Source organism: Dipodomys ordii, unplaced genomic scaffold (assembly GCF_000151885.1).
Source record: "Dipodomys ordii isolate 6190 unplaced genomic scaffold, Dord_2.0 Scaffold20, whole genome shotgun sequence".
Taxonomy (NCBI): Eukaryota; Metazoa; Chordata; class Mammalia; order Rodentia; family Heteromyidae; genus Dipodomys; species Dipodomys ordii.
In genome coordinates, this window is record NW_012267236.1 from 24,775,788 (window position 1) to 24,784,281 (window position 8,494).

Genomic DNA, 8,494 nt, shown 5'->3' on the forward strand with positions numbered 1-8,494 from the left:
CCTTTGTTTTACTACTTAGTATTTTGGTTAGAAAACCAGGGCTTACATCATTGCAAAAATGCACTTTCCCTTGGGGGAAATAATTCCTTTATATTTTTCTTTCTTCATATATTTCTCTAATATTTCCTTATTCATTCTCACATTTTCTCATTATGTTACCAGTTATTAAATCAGGGCAAGAACTGTGTAGAATTTTGAATCAGATTGGCAAAGTGTGTAAATTCAACTCTACCTTACTCTAGTGACACAACTTATTTCCAATGTATATAACTGGCGTAAGTTCAAACTCAGAATTTTACTAAGTGAGAAGAGCTGCTGTTGCACAAGCAGTACATACATCGCTAATCAGGAAGGTGGTGTGATCTGCACAAGCAGTACATACATCGCTAATCAGGAAGGTGGTGTGATCTGCACAAGCAGTACATACATCGCTAATCAGGAAGGTGGTGTGATCTGCACAAGCAGTACATACATCGCAAATCAGGAAGGTGGTGTGATCTGCATATATCGTAAACATGCATATAAAATATGCTTTTTATTACATTATGTATATTTATGTATCATGTATGTTTATTATATAACATATACATGTATATGTGTTTATTATATACTATAATACGTAATATATTGTATGTATTTAATATGTAATATATATATATATATATATATAAATAATTGGGGTCTGAACTCAGACCTTAAATTTTATAGGCAGAAGGTCTTCTACTTCACCCAGGCCTCCAGTCCTTTTTCCTCTGGTTATTTATGACATCATACTTTTCATCTAGACCAACTCGGATCATGATCCTACTACCTACAACCTCCCATGTGGCTGGTAACATGTGTGTGCATGACTATGCTCAGTCTTTTCTGTTCAGATGAGGTCTTCTGGATATTTTCCTCTCAGGCTGGCTTTGAACCACAGGCTCCACCCCCTGGGTATCTGGGATTATATGTCTGAGCCAACAGTTCCAGGGCCCTGTTAATAGTGTTACCTTTAACATCAGCAATGTCTGGAGCCTATCTTCCAGCAGGATATAGGTGCAGATGCAGGAAAACCATCCTTATGTCCACAGGGGCTGGTGGCTGCTCGAGCTTCTGCTGCTCAATTTGACTTTTCTGTGTATCATGACTGAGTTGAGACCAGCATTGAGAAGGAGGATAGTGGCGGGTGTCCTAAGGAAGCCATGTGTCTGGCTCCTAACGGGCAGGTGAGTGCGCTGAGATGCGGCCTTTACTGTGATTGTCTCAGACACTCTCAGTCCCACAACCTTGGCAGACTGCGCTGCTTCCCTTCCCCCGCCCATTTAGTCTTCTGGTGACTGTGTCTGTGTGTCTGTGTGTATGTGTGTGTGTGTGTCTGTGTGTATGTGTGTGTGTGTGTGTCTGTGTGTATGTGTGTGTGTGTGTCTGTGTGTATGTGTATCAGCCTAATTGAGCGCTAACTGATGCAACACAGCCTGACTAGCTGGGAGCTTCATTTGTACTCTAAACACATCCCTTGAGCTTTGGGACTCTTTCTGCTGTTTTTTCACAAACTAGGCGGGTTTCTTTCCCTATCCAAGAGTACTGTAGTCCCCACCTGAGCCCAGGGAGCCTCTATGTTCCTGGTTATAATTGCATTTCTAATTTGAGGCCTAAGTCAGGCTATTTTAGAGCTGAAACTCAGGGCATGTCTCTCCTGAGATAGATGACCACACTACTTAAAAGAACCAAACAAAATCCCTGTTCAGTTGACCAAAAGCTATACTCCTTAACTCCCTCGAGTCTCTCCAGCGTCACCGTCCACAGAGCCCGGAGGTGGTGAAATTTGTTTCTGGACAGTTCACATTTTCCAGCTCCTGGGGAGGGGAGGGGCGCTGTGCTCCCAACTTGGTCCCCAGACGTGAGTCCTGGGAGTCAGGCTGGAGTCACGTGGACACCGCCAGCTCTGTCCCAGCTGCTGCAGCTGCCGCCATCCTCTAGCCAGTCCTCCCCAGGGAGGTAGCTCCTCCCCGTGATGTCAACACTAGGTTGATTCATTTGTAGTAGCTCACTTGTTTTCTATTTGTTTGGCCCTTATTGCACCTCTCAGAGCCCTGCAAGGGGAGACCGCTCTCCAGACATGTGAGCCCAGGATTTCCTAGACAGCCAAACTGCTGTGGATCACATGACCTTGGCAAGCTCCAGGCCCCAGCTCTGCCGGCTGCCAGCGCTCACTTGGCTGGTCCCCAGGCCAGCTCCTGCTGGAGGGGTGCCCTGGCTCTCCTCGTTGGCTCTTCAGGGGCAGGAAGGAGACACGGGGTGCAGATCTCAGCTAACCCAGAGCCTTGGCAGAGCACCCAGCTTCTAGCCTCAAAGTGATCAGTGTAACTTGTGTCCTGGAACTCAGCACGAGGAAGGGTGGGAGTGGGCTCTGGGATGACTGAGGTCAGGAGTGCACTAGGATGTGCAGCGATGGAAATGAATATGGGGCCATCACCACCGGTGAGCCAGGCTCGTCAGACCTGCTAGCCCCTCCCACCCTCACACTGCTGGCCGGAGCCTGGATGGCTCCCTGGGGCTGTGTCTGTAGCCCTCGTGCTTTGTGCTGGGGGATGTGTGGCCTCTATGTTCAGGAGTCAGCAGCATCTGCCGGTGTTAGCAAATGTTGGTTATAATAGCTATGAGACCTCCCCTTCCTAGACCAGTGCCTCCAGCATCCTCGCTCTGACTAAATAACCATGCAGGGAAGTGCAGGATGTGTTGCGGCAATGCTCTCAGACTCACAGGTCTCCATTGTAGCTCTGTGATGAAGGGTCAGAGGGGAAGAAGAGTCTAGAAGGGAAGAGAAGGAAGAAATTGGCCAAGCCTAGAACAATCTATCCTACCACCTACCATCAGGTGGCTTCTCCCTAAGCCTTTAGCTCATTTATTAATCAGGTAGTTGTTTCTTCGAGGATTTGCTGAGGGATTTAGTTTTTTGAGTTCTAAGTATATTTTAGATATGAGACTCTTGTCTGTTCTATGACTAGTGAAGATGTTCTCCCAGTCCATGGACTTTCTGTTGATCTTGCTAGCAATGTCCTTTGCCTGGCAGAAGCTCTGCAGTTTCATGCTATCCCATTTGTCCAACCTTTCTTTGATTTGTTGTGCTTCTGGGTATCTATTAAAATTTCGACCTGTACCAAGGAGCCCTAGAATTTCTCCCATTCCTTTCTGTAATGTTTTCATGGAGTCTGCTGTGACTCCGAGGTCTTTGATCCATTTGGAGTTGATTCTGGTGCAGGGTGATATATACAGATAGGAAAGATGAAGTAAAACTCTCCCTCTTTGCAGATGACATAATCTTACATTTAAAGAACCCCATGAACTCCACTCCCAAGTTACTTGAGCTTTTTAGAAACAATGGCAAAGTAGCAAGGTATAAAATTAACCCTCAGAAATCAATGGCTTTCCTGTATGCCAACAATGAGAAGAGCGCAGATGAAATTAGGAAAGCAATCCCTTTTGTAATAGCCCCACAAAAAATAAAATACTTAGGAGTTAACTTAACAAAAGATGTGAAGGACTTCTATGATGAAAACTTTAAAAACCTGAAAAAGGAAATTAAAGCAGAACTAAGCAAGTGGAAAAATCTCCCATGCTCTTGGATTAGAAGGATCAACATCGTGAAAATGGTAATATTTCACAAGGATATCTACAAATTCAATGCGATTCCTATTAATTCCTATTCATTCTTCAATGAAATAGAAGAAGCAATCCAAAAATTCATATGGAACAATAAAAGACCCAGAATAGCAAAAACAATCCTTAGTAGAAATAACAGCGCTGGAGGAACATCAATTCCAAATTTCAAACTCTACTACAAAGCCATAGAAATCAAAACAGCTTGGTTCTGGAACAAGAACAGACCTGAGGACCAATGAAACAGAACTGAAAACCTGGAAATGAACCCACAGACCTATAGCCATCTAATCTTTGACAAGGGAGCTAAAGAAATAGAATGGAAGAAAAACAGCCTTTTCAGTAAATGGTGCTGGCAAAATTGGTTAAACACTTGTAGAAAACTAAAGCCAGGTGGTTTCTTACCCGCAGCTTCAGGAATGACCCCCCATCTCATCCCACTCCCCCACTTCCTGCCTTGTTAGTGCTCTTCTAGGAGAGGGGCAAGGGGCAAGGGGCTCAGCACCCTGTGGTTGTGTGTTCTCTCCCGCTGGAGAGAACAGGAGGACACCACAGGGGAGCAGCCCTAGGCTCCCCACTGGCTGCTGTGCAAACTGCCCCATTCCAGGCTAGGCCACTTCCCGGAAGCAGCGCAGTGGCACCCATCACCATGCTATCCAACTGCAGAAAAGTGCGCACAGAATGACAGCAGGCTTCCAGAGCCCAGGCGCCCAGAGCACGGGCTGCGCTGAGTCCATGTGAGATCAGCTTCCCTTCGCCTTGCTCTGGTGCCTCCCGTTATTCTGTGTGTTTCACAGAATAAAGAACTGATGGACCCCCACCTTGTGATGTCACCAGGTTCTAGAAGCTGCCTCTGGCTGCAGGCAGTCTGCACACCTGGGAACGTGGCCAGCCATGCGTGGTTGGACATCCTTTCTTTGATATGTCTCGAGTCTACTGAATACCTGTGCATGTAGAGACATGTCTAGCTCCTCACGGACACATGTGTCCGTCCAGGGCATGCTCTCCATCTCCCAGACCCTTCTTTTTCTCAATTCACATTCCTGTTTCCTCTGCCTTTCTAATTCAGTGGGTAAAAAATGTGCACCTGGTCTTTGTGCAAATTCGAAGTTCAGCCCAAATGGTACAGGCCAAGCCATGGAAGGCAAGTCCGTGCTTCATTTAACTCCTGATGGTTTCCAGCCAGGATTGGACACTGCAAGGCAGTGACGCGCCTGGTGGGAAGGAAGGGAAGGGCAGGAAGAGTGGATGGGAATATGGAGCATGGTCTTGTTCTAAGGACATTTCCTCTGTGCACAGCTCTGGTTAAGACGAGGCTGCAGGGTGATTTCGGCCTACTCTGTACCACCGGGGATGGGGTCCCTCCAGAGGCCTCACCTCTGGCTCTCAGCGACACTTCCTCTCAGACAACCTTCAAGGCTGCATGGAGGATTTTTCGTATACCATGGAGATGCCCATAAACCTCGGGCTGAGATCTCTGGTTTATGTCCTTGTGTATCTACATCTAGGATCATCTGCACGTGTTGGGACGCCATATCTCGATTTAATTCGTGTTGAGTAGACAGACAGGGGACAGCTACTTATACCAGAACTCCACTTGGGTGTTATGGCTATGGGCACCCCAGGGTCCCATTGCTTTGTTGATGGATGGTGTTATGAGTTGGGGTCTCTTTTCTGTATTCCTGGGTGATTTTTGGTACCTCTGGCCTTTACTACCAGATAAGACCTTCCCTTCCCATTGCATTAAGCTAAGGTGACTTTGCATAGTACCCAATACAGCTCTCCACGCCCCCCCTTACCCCACCCCGCTGCTGGTAGACACCAAGGTATGGGGCAGAGGTCCAGCAACAGCCATGCGTGGATCTGTCTGACAGACGCGAGTGCGACAGTCACACATCTACCTTCCATCATGACCTGCGTCTGAGGAAGAGAAAGGATGGGGGATGGAGGCAATGCCTTCCTTCTCCAAGGCCCAGAAGCCCTTGTGGCACATAGGGACATTCTTCAAAGTATCAAAGCAAAATAGATTGCAGTAAAGGAAAGGCCCATCTTCCTCACTGGATTCCCTTTCAATCATCATTGAGAAAATCACACCACCGAGATAGAAGAGGTAAGACACAAAGGAAAAGCAGAGAGAAGATAGTTATCTGAGTAGCTGTGCATATGAATAACTGTGACTTTACCAAAAACCCTCAGTGCTACAATCATACTTATCATCTACACTTCAGAGCCCAAATTAGTCTTTCACCAAGGAAAAATATGCATCTCAAGTAGATTTATTTTTGTGATTGTGGAATAATTTTTCTGCTTATAAGGAAAATGCCATTTTTAAATATTTGATAAAGCTATTTTAGCCTTATCTAGCACTAAATGTCTTTAACTACTTTTCAATATACAAACACTATTTCGCAAATCTTTCTAAAATAACTATTCCAAGCTTTTCCTTATACTTTCAGCTGAGAAGTTAGTATCTAAGACAAATGTAAAAAGAAAAACCCTGAAATTCCACAAGACACCAAATTGCACTTTGTAGTAATAAGCCACTTATGCAAGATGATTTGTATGACAGAGAAAAGCTCTGTAAGAAATTGTTTCCCCACCCCCTGCCTCATGGTGCTGATTCCTTGGCTTAAGTCATTGTCTGCAGCTGTCCCCCAGAAAAGCTAATGGGTTTCTCCGTGCAAGGTGGTGCATTCATCAACACATTGTCACCCAGTTACTAATGAGGGAAGCCAGTCAGGATGCCCACTCAACGCTGATGGCTGGGTCTCCATAGGCCAGCTGCAGGTAAGTGCTGGAGACCCAGAGCGTGTCAGATGCCTGCCTCACCAGCAGGAAAATGAACGTATCCGCACGTGAAGTGTGCTCAGGACTTTGCCAGCTGCAGTGTCCTTCCTGATCGCCCTCTTGCCTGGTTGTTTGCACCTTTCTCCACTCTTCATCCTCTGCATGGGAAGTGGATTATGGCCAGCTCCTCAGTCAGACTGAGGCCCAAAGACATCATGCAAACCTGCAGAAGCCCTCTCTCCACACCCCAGACACACTCCACCTGGCGGAGACTCTGCAGGGGGAGCCAAAGCAAGGAAAAGCTTAAACTTCCCCCCGTTATTCCAGGGTACAGTGAGGGCTGGAAAAGCCTTGCTACTTCCTTTAAGAACACCTCGCCCCAAACCTTCCATCTCCGTGGTTCCATTTTTGTTTGATCGATAGGATGATAGGTGCTTGAAAGATGAGATCTCACGACTCAGCCAAGAGAGACGAGGGTCAGTTTGGGTTCAGACTAAGAAATCTTCTTTATGAGTTCTGTATAAGTCGTAGAGCAAAGCAAGTTTGCAAATCACTCAGAACTTGACTTAGCATGACCTTGCCTGTTTGGCATGACTATTACTTCTACACACAAAAATGAGCCAATACTCAGCTGGCATTACCCAGAATGCTCAGCAAAGAGCCTAGCAATAATCCAGCATCTCTCTCTGGAGTTCCCTCTCCTCCACTCACCGGAAGATGTCTCGGAGCCTCCTTGCTCCTCTGGCTGCTCCTCCTGGTCTCTGTCTGGGACCACCATCCCCAGCTGCCCTGGATGGCCTTCTTCCCAAGTCCGTGTCCTTCCAAATGTGGCTGGCATTCAGTAGTGGTGGGATGTGTATACCACAAAACTTGACCATGACCACAGTGATAACTCTTCAGGTTTTAGGTTTGCGGGGAGCCGGTTACACCACTGCCAGAATCCACCCTCCATTCTCCATCCGTTCCCCCTGAGGAGAAGGGAGGCTGGCTGAGTGAGGCTCAGAGGAGCTGAATGTGGGAAGCTTTAAGTTAGAGAAAAAAGCCTGGAAAAGGCCAGAAAATGCTATGGGCAAAAAATAAATCGATTTCTAGACAAAGAGAAGTAGACAAGATGCCAGCATTGGAATGGAATCTGAACGGATATATTACCAACTCAAAGTCTTTTCCAGAGCTACTTCTGAGCAAATCAGCTCATTTTACATGATCAGCTTCGTGTTCTACTTTGTGACAGAAGGCCAAGAGACTATTTCATGGTTAGTGTGATTTACACCTGGGAAAGGCTCACTTTGTGGGCAGGTTGTGAATTTTCCTTCCCTCAGCAGATTGATTTAAGTACTTTTTGTTTGGAAAAATAATTCATGCTAGCAGTATTTAGGTCTTCCTAGAATTTCCCGTGATTTCCATCACTGTTCAGTAGGGACAGTGACACAGTTTCCTTTTTATGCAGAAAGAAAAAGCTCAGTCCTGAGGCTCTGAAACTCATAGGGCCTGGACTAAAACCACAAGCTGTGCTTTGGGTGTGAGAGTTTGGGGGTGTCAGTCTGTTGCTTGCTACCTCCTAAATTACTAACATCCTGTTATTACATTCTGTTTCTCTGTGCCACTGAGGAAGCACCAGCAGTCTTCCATACAATGGTACATAATCAACAGGAAATAAAATGGGAATGAGCTACTTCTTTTCCCTTTTGGTATTATCTTCCAGTAATTGTACAAAGGAGTTGCCATTTAACAGAGCAGATTATAAATACAATATGCTACCTTGTAAGACAAAAATAAATAAAATGAAACCTCAGAATATAATTTCATAGCACATTTGTGATTGGTAAATTGTTTATTGGTAAAGTATTAGGTTTCATATTAAAATATGTATGAATTTTCCTTAAATGTAAACTCTGGTTCAGTAAATGCACAATTTAGTTGCTTAGATGTAAACACAATCTCAAAAAAGATGTAAGCCTAACCGTTTATTAAGGAAGTGGTTTTGAAAATAAATATATCAGTACAAATTTTATTTTTCCATTTTCACTTATAAATATACAGTATCACATCATCCCTGATTTAAAAC